This window comes from Dipodomys merriami, unplaced genomic scaffold (assembly GCF_024711535.1).
Source record: "Dipodomys merriami isolate MVZ:Mamm:240054 unplaced genomic scaffold, mDipMer1.0.p SCAF_13, whole genome shotgun sequence".
Taxonomy (NCBI): Eukaryota; Metazoa; Chordata; class Mammalia; order Rodentia; family Heteromyidae; genus Dipodomys; species Dipodomys merriami.
In genome coordinates this window covers 13,711,107-13,723,521 of record NW_027202604.1, presented here as the reverse complement: position 1 = coordinate 13,723,521, position 12,415 = coordinate 13,711,107, and the positions used below count along the sequence as shown (strand labels likewise).

Below are 12,415 nucleotides of genomic sequence, written 5' to 3'. Positions count from 1 at the left end.
CCTAAGTGCTGGGATTATAGGCATGTACCACCTCACCTTGTTACATCATCTTAGTTTAGAAAAGCAAAGACACTTGCTAGTTCCTCTCACAGAAAATTATTCAGAATGGGCCACTATTTTTAAATCCCTTGAAAATTCTGTTATAGTGAATGGAATTCTTTATTTCTTCAGACCAAACAATAATAACAAAATTGAGTATCTGATATGATGAGACTGATGTTCTGCCTATTGAGCTAACAAGGCACTGAGTATCAGCTTTTAAATTAACATGAAGGAGAATGTTTTGCAAGTAGAATAGAGACATTTTACATGCTCTCCAATGTGATGGTCAGATAAGCAAGCCCACCTCACGGCCCTGTACTCAAAAGCCCAATGTTCTTGCAAGGAAATCTTCCATGTCTTGGTCTAGCTTCTCATCCCCTTGTTTTGTTTTTTTTCCTACCCAAAACAAGACTGAACAGGAAAGTGGCATTTACTGATTTATTTAACGGAAGTTTTATAATACACCCTACAAATCAAGTTGAGTTAAAAGTTCTATTCTATTTTTCTATTGTACCTTGCTAATGTCAGCATCTTCTTCAGCAATTGCTTTTGGGCACCCAAATGTTAAATTGAATTACAAAAAATAATCACTTTATCAGAAAGGAAAATCATAGTCCTCTTCAATAATTATTTTTACTTAAAATCATGGACATGCTAAAATAAGGAAGAAAAATTTAGTAAGATTTTATTCAGGAACTTACTCATTTTTTGCCAAATATTGATTTTTGTCAATTGTATGCTAGTAAACAGGACAAATATATAATCTCTGACCATAGGGATTTTTTTATGTAGGCCAAGGGCAGGTAACTAGAGAGACAGAAAACAACCCAGTATTTCAATTTTTATGTAATACTCTGTGAGTTATAAGATCAATTTAGTGAGTCACCAGCAGTTTTTATGTCTCTTTGTGATTGTTCCTACTAAAGTAGAATAAAGAAACCAGATTTCACTACCAAACATCTTAAATCTATTATTTCAGCAAATTGTTTCGGTTGTATGAGAGAGGAAAACAATTCATGTAACTAATTCCTCATGGTGAGATTTAAAAGTTTGAAAAGTACTAAATGTTTTTAAATGATCTAATGAATGAATAATGTATGCTACAGATGAAGGACTGGGCTATAATAGACCCCAGGTAGTGGGGAGAGTATCTGTGGATGAGGAGACCTTGTCAAAAAAGCAAGGGCAAGGGGAGTCAGGAAGAGCCTTGCTGACAGGAAGACAAGCAAATGCAGAGGTTCTACTTGAGTAGCTGAAGTGTGCTATCTAAGTGACATAGAAAATAGGTCATTTCCTCTTTAAGAAAAAGAGATTCTAGAACCTTAGGTAGATGGAGTCACAAAGGCACAAGCAAAGCATACACCTGCTCCATAAATACCAAAAAGTTTCATTGAAAAGATATAGATGACCCCTACTTCAAACACTATAGAAAACAATTCAGCAACTCTATTGAGCTTTTACCATGAGCAGAAGCACTATGATGCCTTCCAAAAGTTGATCAAGAATGATAATATGTAAGTATATGGTTCTTAGTATATGCAAAAGACCAGAGTTCATAATTTATTGTTTTAAAAACCAATCATTTCTCTTTTCAAAAGTCTGTTCCATGTGCCTCAAAATTATTTGTCTCTCTTTGGCTTTATAACAAAAGTTTTGTTCATGCTAGAATAGTTTCTGCCTCTGTAGCTACACACTCAAACCTAGATTTTGTTAGAGAGATGTTCTATATCCACACCCTCGCTCTTCAGAGACTTCCACCCTCTATGACACCCAACCCCACACATTCTTCATAGAACTCCAAATCCCAAAGCCAGCAGCACTTTCTCTTGGCTAGCTCACTCCCTAGCCAGGATCTTTAGTAGTCTTACCTAATATTCTTTCCCCTAGCTTTCTGCCACCTTGCAGCCTGCACCTTCTTCAAAACTCAGCTTCTCATCCTTCACCAGCCAGGCAGATCTCAAAGGCCATTTCAGAGGCTGCCAATATATATCCCAGCTTTCATGACAGTGGATAGTGGAAGCTCAGGCTATTGGCACGAGGTCTTATTTAGCTTAAGTCAACTGGAATTCAGTTCTTAAAATACTGAGTAAGGACAAAACAAATCAGAAGGAAATACTTGAAGGATTTATTAAAACGAATGGTTGAGCACTGTGAATTCGAACAACAAATGTTGGTGGGGGTGAGGGGTTAAAAGAATCCTATTGCAATGATGGTGGGAATGTAAACTAGTACAACCATTCTAGACAGCAGTCTGGAGGTTCCTCAAAAATTAAACATGGATCTTCCCTGAAACCCAGCCATACCACTCCTGGGCAACTACCCAGAACATCACAACCAGGATATTGTAAAGACTCTTGCACAGCCAGGCACTGGTGGCTCATGCCTATAATCCTAGCTACTCAGGAGGCTGAGATCTGAGGGTCGTAGTTCAAAGCCAGCCTGGGAAAGAAAGTCTGTGAGACTCTTATCTCCAATTAACCACTAGACAATTGGAAGTGGTGCTGTGGCTCAAGTGGTAGAGCGCTTGCCTTGAGCTGAAGAGCTGGGGGACAAGCCCAGAGTGCAAGCCCCATGACTGACAAAAAAAAAAAAAAGACACTTGCACATCAATGTTTATTGCTGCACTATTCACAATGGCCAACTTATGGAAACAGCCCACATGCCCTACAATAGATGAGTGGATACAAAACATGTGGTATCTATGCACAATAAAATTATACACAGCCATTAGAAAGAATAATATTATGTTATTTGCAGGGAAATGGATGGACCTAGAATAATGTTAGGTAAAATAAGCCAAACTCACAGAAAGAAACCACACATATTTTCTCTCCTATGTGTGAGCTAGATCTAACCTACCCCAGGACAGGATGAATTATACAGAACTGTAGACACACTCACACACAGTAAGACTAAAGGAGATACTCCCAGGGAAGAACACAAAGGCACAATGCCTATGTGCCTCTGATCATGGAAAATAATATTTTTGGAAATGAACTCCAAGAAATGGATACAAAAAGTTTTTTCTTGGTTGTTTTGCTTTTTTTTTTGTCTTGCTTGTTTATTATCTGTCTTTGGGGAGGGTAAGGTAGACACAGAAATGGAGGGACAAAGAATGAACAGTCAAGCACTTACTAGATGCTATGTTGAAAATCAGCTCTATATACAACTTGTGGATGGGGATAGCAGGGAAAAACTGAGAGAAAGGGAGGGAGGGGGTGATATCTCCCAAAAAGAAACGTACTAATGCCGGGCACCAGTGGCTCATGACTGTAGTCATAGCTACTCAGGAGGCTGAGATCAGAGGATGGCAGTTCAAAGCCAGACTGTGCAGGAAAGTCTGTGAGACTCTTTATCTCCAATAAACCACTCAGAAAACCATAACTGGCACTGTGACTCAAGTGGTAGAACCCTAGCCTTGAGCTGAAGAGCTGAGGGACAGCACCCAGGCCCAGAGTTCAAGCCCCACACCAACAGAAGAAGAAGAAGAAGAAGAAGAAGAAGAAGAAGAAGAAGAAGAAGAAGAAGAAGAAGAAGAAGAAGAAGAAGAAGAAGAAGAAGAAGAAGAAGAAGAAGAAGAAGAAGAAGAAGAAGAAGAAGAAGAAGAAGAAGAGGAGGAAGAGGAAGAGGAAGAGGAAGAGGAAGAGGAAGAGGAAGAGGAAGAAATGTACTCATTACCTGACATATAACTGTAATCCCTCTGTACATCAGCTTTATAATAACAATAAAAAATTTAAATTAAAATATTTTAAATGGTTGAGCTTACTAAATTTGTAAGGAGCTTACTAAATGTTCATATTATTTTAAGCAACTATTGTGGGATCTGCTGGAATGTTTCTCAAGATTTTTCCTAAAGAAATAATTTAGGATTATAAGTAAATTTTGTGACATCTAGAAATTATCTTTGGCATTACTTGTATTTGGGAATCGGCCAAATATATTTCAGTATAATGTTATCTTCAGTATAACACACTTTCAGATAATATTAACTACATGTAGTGAGTTATTTAAAATCATTTGAATTGCTGTTTATGAAGAGATTATAGTGTGGGGAAATGGTTAAATTTAATGTTAGGTGGGAAAAGACAGAAATAGAAATTTACAATGCAGTTTCGACTATTGCATATACTAAAGGGAATAAGTTGATAATTCTAGATAGTTGCATTAGTTCTCATTTTTTCAATTATCTTTTGATGTTTTAATTGTTTTTAATCTCACGAGCACATATTCCTTTATGTTCCAAACTTTTAGCTTAAACAACCTCCTGTTATTTATTTTCAGTAAACATAGAAATAATCCATGGCCTGAAAGAGTATTCAGCATATATATGACTCTATGGAATATTTAAATTTGCTGGCCAACATTAATGAATGTATACTTGTTTATTCTACTGCCAAGTAATAAAGCAATACTAATATGTTACCATTTACTTCGGAAGTGTTTGCAAAAACAATCAAGAACTCTCATTGGAGACTTCTTTCTTTAACTCAAAGGAAAAGAAGAATCTATAATACTAATTTGTGCTAAAGATGTGACTTTTTAAAGAACATGAATGATATGCTAATTTGCTCATACTTGACTTTGTCAATTGTAAGAAAGTAAAAAAGGAAATTTATTTTTGCCTGCAGATAGATTTTCGTTTTCTTTAACAGTTACATCAAATTCTCACACCCACTCTGTAAGATGCATGTGGTTATAAGGTTATAAAGTATGCTCAGACTAGATATGGAGTCACTGGCCTGAAATTCTGTCTACTTGAGAGACAGAAATAGGAGAATCAAGGTTCAAGGCCAGCCCAGGGCAAAGTTATGATACCCTATTTGCAATACAAATTAAATGGGCTGAGGATATTCGTTCATATGGTAGAGGGTTTGCCTAGCAAACAGAGTCCAAGATTCAAACAGCCAGCTTAACAACTTTGAGCAAGGAAGCTGAGGGGATAAATATAACAGCCAGACTGGTCATTTCTTCATCCAGTTGTCAAACTGCTGTGCCGTAGAAAGAAGAGACCAGCTGTTCTGACCACCTTGGAGATTTGTTGGCCCAAAACCCCCTCCATTCCTAGAGGCCAAGTTAGTTGACTCCAACCAGACCAGAATCAGGGGGAGAATTTCTCCCTTGTTCCTCAGCTCTGTGTATATTTTCTACTCTCGGGGAATCTATATTTATGACAACCCAGTAATCTTGGGCAGTGTTCTGCATCTCCATGTGAGAACCAGAACCCTCTGTGGAAAGCAGCTTTATAGAAGAGACCACACTGTTGACACAGTTCAGCCTCCTCCCTGTGGGTGGTCAGAAACAGGGAAATCTGAGCTTTCCAGCACAGGCCTGTCAGGTGCCAGGAAATTTAGATACAGAGAGCTGTTATCTATTATAGTTATGAGCCGCCTGAAAACCAGAAGTACAGGTAACTAATATTCCTTCTGTGAGCCAAAACAAAACCCAAACCTTTAATCCCAAATGACTGAGCTATTAATATTGAAATGGTTTCTTTTTATATAGCATGTGTAATGATTTGTCAGTCTCTGGACCTAAGTAATAAAAAAAAATCATTGAAGGAAAGGCTTTGACTGTGAGGCGTTTCTCAATTTACAAACAGGGGAGTTGGTTGGAGGAGTATGTGATCTACTGGAAAAGACACTTTTTGAAGTGCACTAGGGGAAGAGATAGACTCAAATTTCTTGGGAGTGAACTCAGGTTTAGAAAAATGGTCTAAGAGGCCTTGAAGAAGGAGGCAAGGCAGGATTAAGTGAAGGCAAACTTGATTTTGAATCCTGCATAGTACTGAGTGCAAATACCTGAACTCTCCTGATTCTTCATCTTCTAAAATATGGAGCTGTGAATAATTAACTCTAGATAGTAGATATAGAGAGAAATGTGAAGATGGCTGTGAAATGTCTGGCTTCTGTGGTATACCGTTGATATACCTCGTTATCTCATTATTAAAATACATCAGAATGCTTCCAACACTTCATATCTGTCTGTCCTCATTTGGTAATTATGAGGCAACCTGCAAATTATCATGTCTAAATTAGATTTGAGTCAGTTACCACTTATCTCAGCCAATATATGTGCAGATATTATCAATACATGCTCAACTCCCCTTGAACCTCATCCCATACACAGAACTTTATTGCCAGCATTTCTGCACACAGCACAAACTCCATCTATAGATTTTGCCCTCCACAGCCCTTCTATGGAAATGATTTTCTAAGAAGGAATAGAGGCTAGTGCACTTGCATATCTATACATGAAAGAGGTTCTATGTGCAACAAATAATGTATGGCAAGCTCAAAATCATGTATCTGCAAAATAGTGATGCTGAGAGGGAAAACAGAAAGAGAGAGAAGCAAGTAAAATCGATAACCAAATTCTACATGGTAAAACTCTCCGACCCTTTGTAATAAAATCAGGTATAAGCGCATATATGAATTGTCTCTTGTCATGATGATGCTGCATAACGGCTTCCAAAGATAGTAGGTAACAATAAATTAGTATGTAGCCCACTGTCAGTAGGGACCAGAGTTGAGGCTGGACTTGCTTGCAAGTCCATAGCAGCTCTAACTCCGTGACTGGGAATGCTCACATGTCAGGGGCTGGCTGGCTGTGGGTTGATAGTATCTACAAGAACAATGGGAAAATTGTACTCTCCATGTTATCCTTCTCCATCAGGCTAGCCCAGACACGCTGTCATGGTAGCAGCAGAGTCAAGAGCAAGTCCAGTGTTGGTGGCACTTTTCAGGCCTCTGCTTATATCCTATCTGCCAACAACCCTTTGGTCAAAGCTCTCATGTGGCTGAAAGCTTAGAGCTTAAAGTCCCTGCAAAGCTCTATGGTAAAGAACATGGAATCTGGAGAAAAGGAGCAAACTGAGACCATCCCTACAATCTCCAGCAGCTAGGGGTCCTTCCTCCCACCACTATTATTACCATTATGTCAGTGAGTTTATTGGAACAATAAGAATCGTATTTCTTTGTTTGTTGAAGATAGGATTATTACGTTTAGAAACCAAAGGATTTAAATTTTTTAAAATTACAAGATGGTTGGGTTAAAAAATAAATGAAGGAAAATCAATAGTTCTTCATTATAGTTAATCACACAAAAAATATTTGTTGGACACCAGCAAATACTAGGTATTTGCCTGGTCTCTGGAGAAATAGCAGTGAATGGAAGAGCTTAAATCTGCAGTGTCCATGAGGAAAGAAGCCACGTGGGCAACTCAGATTAACATATTTCTTTCTATGCAGAGGGAGCCTCAAGCTCATAGATCTTCAACTAAGATTGTACATGGCATGCTTTGTTTCTTAAGAACAGTCAGTTATAAGTGCAGATGAAATTGTCGCTGTAACAAGACAAACTATAGAGGCACATAAAAATAACAATTTGAAAGTCATAGACAAGATCCTATTTTAAAAACTTTTTAAACTATTTTTAAAAACAAAAATGACTAACGTCCCACTAAATACTTAAAAATATTGAAATGAGTGTTATCAACACAATATATTGACAAAGAACTAAACACATTGATCCATATAACAGATTAATGTTCACTTATAACCTATTCCCACTTGCTAATGTAAATTCAAAAGTGAATGACAAAGGGAAATAAGCCTGACCCAAAAAACATAGGTCCCCTGGTTTCCCTTATTTATAATAATTACTATACATCTAGGACAATCTTAGCAGATGAGAAAAATAGCTCAATAGCTATGTACATATGACCATATAAGATGATACTACGTGAAATGAACTCCAAGTGTTGTTGTTCTCAATATACTCCAAGATTTCTTTTTTCTTTTGTGTTTTTCCCCCTATGGTGTATCCCCTGTTGTCACTGTATTCTATTTTGGTACCCTAGGTATTGTTTGAGGGGGGTTGTTTTTTTTATTGTGAAAATACTGTACAGAGGGGTTACAATTACATGGGCAAGGTAATGAGTACATTTCTTATCAAGCATTGTTGCCTCCTCCTTTGTTTCCCTTTCCCATGCCTTCCCATCTCCCATCCCCCATGCCAGCCAAAGTTGTAAAGTTCATTTTTCGACATAATGACTTGTACATCTCATTGTTGCAATGGGTCCACCTGTATCCCTATTTAAACAATTTGGTTTTTCCCTTCCCCTCCACAAATTATACCAAAATCAAATACAGTGAAAGCAGGGGTTATACCATGGGGGAGGGACATACAAAGCAACAAAGAAATCATCTTATAAATATGTTAGAAACAATCGCAAGAAAGAACAAACATTTGAATACTTATCTTGGGGTTCATTTCACCTAACATCAACTTATCTGACCTTTTCTGCTTGTCTCAGACATATACTAGCTATTGCAAATAAGGGAAACCATGGGACCTATGTTTCTTTGGGTCTGGCTTACTTCACTTAATATAATTTTTTCCAAGCCTTTCCATTTCCTAACAAATGGGGTCATGTCATTCTTTCTGATGGAGGCATAGAATACCATTGTGTATATATACCACATTTTCTTAATCCATTCATGTACTGAGTGGCATCTGAGTTGGTAGGATTGTATATACATTTATCTGAACTATGGAAGGGAAGGGGAACAACAAAATGGTGAGACAAAAGACAAAGGGGGAACCTATACAACAGCGATACTCACAAGACAGTATGTTAGGAATGATCTGTACAACTTTGGGGGGATTGAGAGGGAAAGAGGGAGAAAATGAGGGAGGGGGTAACAAGTTAGACAAGAAATGTAATCACTACCTTACTTATGTAACTGTAATGCCTCTGTACATCACCTTGACAATAAAATTATATATATATATATACATATATAAAACAACAAAGGGATGCAAAAAAGTGAGTGACAGATGGCAGTATAAAGATACATTTTTAAAAATTTTATTTGTTTATTTATTTATTTATTTTGTTAGTCATGGGGCTTGAACTCTGGGCCTGGGCGCTGTCCCTTAGCTCGTTAGCTCAAGGCAAGCACTCTACTACTTGAGCCACAGCACCACTTCCAGTTTGCTGGTGGTTATGGAAAGTAAGAGTCTTATGGACTTTCCTGACCAGGCTGGCTTTGAACTTTAATCCTCAGATCTCAGCCTCCTGAGTAGCTAGGATTACAAGAGTGAGCCACCCCTGCCTGGCTAAAGGTACATTTTTAATTAAGCAAACATAGTATCAATTTCTATTGCTGCCCAACAAATGACCTCAAACCTAGCGTCTTAACCGATATGAAGTCATGTAACCGATAATTGTCAGCTCTCTAGGTAAGACATCTCATGCAGGTCTTACCTACCAGGGTGTCACAAGGACTGTATTCTTCTCTGAGGGCTCTATGAAGAGGGAGAAGCCCTTTGCTTGCCTTTCCCAGAGCTTCACATCCCTTCGTGTACAGCGTCTTCCTTCTATCTTTGAGGCAAATAGTGTGGACTCTTGCTGACCCATATTCCTTAGCCACAATTCCTTCTCACCACACTAGCAAAAGTTTTCTCTCTCACGGAGACTCAGGGAACTGGGCTGGGTCCACTTGAATAATAATCTGAGATCAACTCCCATCCGCAGGTCTATACTTAGTTCCATCTGCAGAGTCCTTTGGCTGTATAAGATGGACATGAGGGCAGGAGCTTCTTTACTTTTAGCGACTATCTTTATTTCCACTACCAATACTTTGAAGAAAATCTAGAAGAATATCTTCATAACCCATGTCTCAGGGAAATACGGAGAAACTCTGGAGAATTAACTCGTAAGGGATAAATGAGAACATCAATGAACTGTGCCACGTGACTTTTTTAATCATAGTGTGACCAAAGATACCATAAACAAAGACAAAAACACAGGCTAGATATCTCACAACATGTGGCAAACAAAGTGTCAATGTCTGCATTTCCTCAACCTGTGTAAGAACAGGAAAACAAAACAAAAAAAATGAAAGAAAACTGGAGAAAAGATATGAGTAGTCAGTTCACCAAAAATGCAAATCCATGTGAAAATATCCACAACCTCAGCAGCTTTCAGATAAGCAACCAGGTTTAGTGACAATGAGAGCACTTGGTTCCTAGCATTGCTATAACGAGTTGTCATAAACCTGATGGACTTTAATAATAAGAATGTATTCTCTTTTTTAAAAAATGTCTTTAACCTTTTGCATGAAATATAATCATAAGCAAAAATGTAGAAGGTATTTGAGCATTAGGTATTAATATATCTTTTATATTACCAGTTTTATATTACTGCTACCAAAAAAATCTGAACATAGAGCTTTTTTTTTTTTTTTGTCAGTCGTGGGGCTTGAACACTGGGCCTGGGTGCTGTCCCTGAGCTCTTCAGCTCAAGGCTAGTGCCCTACCACTTGAGCTACAGTACACTTCCAGCTTTCTTCGCTTATGTGGTGCTGAGGAATCGAACCCAGGGCCTCATGCATGCAAGGCAAGCACTCTACCACTGAGCCACCTTCCCAGACCCTGAACATACAGCTTTTGTGTAATAACTGAAAGAACAGCCACAAGAGTGAGGTTATAGGAAGGAGGGCTTGATAGGGTGATAGCTGAGATACTGTCACATAGTTCTGTCCCAGGGCAACCGTGGTTTCTTCACTCCTCCAGGTCAGTGCTCAGAAGTAGTGTTTCTCTCCTCTCATGACTTACATGGAGCACTCCCCTATAGACATAGAGGCTTGCCACAGTGTTGACCACAAATAGAAAATGCCATTACACTAACCTGCTTACATATCTGTGTACATAATTGCATTGTGTGTAGTAACAAGGGCAAAACCCAATGTTCTGTTAAGTCAGAAGTAAGCAAAGCACACAGTTTACCTGACAGCCATTTAGATTTCCACATCCCAACCCAGAGCCCACATCCCCTACCCTCTACATGCTTCTTTCTTATAGTACCTACTAGGCTGTACCTGCTTTGGCCCACTATGGTTAGAAATAGATTTTTAAGAATGTATTTTCTCATGTTCCTAGAAGCAGGAAGTCCAAAATTCAAGATATGGACAGGGCCACGGTTCTCCTGTGGGCTTCTAGAGGGTCCTTCCTTGACTCTCCAGTAGCTGGTCCATCTTTCCACTATCTGTCTTCTCTCTTCTCTTATCCCTGTGTGTCTTTCTCTTCCATATCTCTTATAATAATGCTTGTCATTGAATTTAGGATCCACCAGACAATCCAGAAGAATCTCAAATGGTGACCCTTAGTTATATCTGCAAAGACTCCCTCACCAAATCATAAATTCTGGAGATATATCATGAACATCTTTTGGGGAGTGATAATATCCAGCACTGTGGTAAATGAAGAAATGGGAAAAAATATCTAACACATTCCTGTGATCTTATGAATTTTGGAAAAACAATCTAGCACCATCAACAAATAAAACACTCACATACATACATCATGTATTAAATGATTCAGCCTTCTGGAAACTAGCCTATAAAAGCAGAAACACCAGTATGCAACATTCTCCATTATAAAAATTTTGTTGCATCATTGTGGTAAGAGGAAATAAGAAGAATCTGCAAGCTAAGTGAATGCACAGCAATTGCAGAATGATCAGGAAAAAAATCATGATGCACCTTTATCATGAATATGTGTATCTAAGAGACTTGAGAAATATAAACAAAGAAAGATAAGTATCTGATTTTCTGGTGTTCAGAATGATTCTAGACCACGTCAGAATTCATGTTTGAGAGATTACATAGGAAAGATTACTTTCTTTTGAGTCATAACTCCTAGAACCATGTATGGAGTTTGCCCTTCGTTGATATAACAAGTACTAACACTTGTCACCAGCCACTCTGTTTCCCATTGCTCATCCTCAGGTGAGCACATGGCACATGCTAGTCTTTCAAGCTCATTGTCTGGGAGCTTATGCTAAATTCCAGAAGTCGCCAAAGGTTCTTCCCTCCCTGGGGCACCGTGAGAATATTGCTCTGTGATCTAACTGGACAGATCCAGAGATACAATCAGTTGTTTTTGACTGAGTCATTGCTGAGTAAGTGAGAAAATGCCAGTGCAAGTTAGGAGCCAGAGCCAGGGTGGAGGACATTCAGCCAAAGCTGTCTTGCTTCTACCTCCTGTCACTCCCTCAGTACTTGAAGGAACAAAACTCACTGAAAATGGCACACAGCCTCCTCCTCCAAGGAAAACCACATGCTTGAAAGCTATAAACTGTGGTATAATTGCTTCAAAAGGAAATAAGGGAAAAAATGATTTTTTTAAAGGTACACTTGCCTAGAAACCTCACTGTTCTTGGGATTTCTATTTAAAGCCAGGATATAGTAAAGCCACCATTGCAACCATGGTTGTTGAAGCACTATTCACCATTAGCCAAGGTATGGATTCTGCCTACGTGCCCCCCAGTGGACAAATGGATTAAGAGAAATGTGTATGGATAGATATA

General features: G+C 38.5%; 1 protein-coding gene across 10 annotated transcripts in view; it reads left to right on the top strand.

Moving 5' to 3' along the window:
- Thrb (thyroid hormone receptor beta) overlaps positions 1–12,415 on the top strand; it is a 365,706-nt gene that overhangs the window by 187,467 nt on the left and 165,824 nt on the right. The window contains exon 1 of one of the 10 annotated variants that reach the window (XM_070018709.1): positions 1,427–1,556. The exons of the other annotated variants lie outside the window; for them this stretch is intronic. The gene's annotated coding sequence lies outside the window, so the exon portion shown is untranslated. Of the gene's footprint in view, positions 1–1,426; positions 1,557–12,415 lie in introns of those variants that run through there. 10 annotated transcript variants of the gene reach the window in all.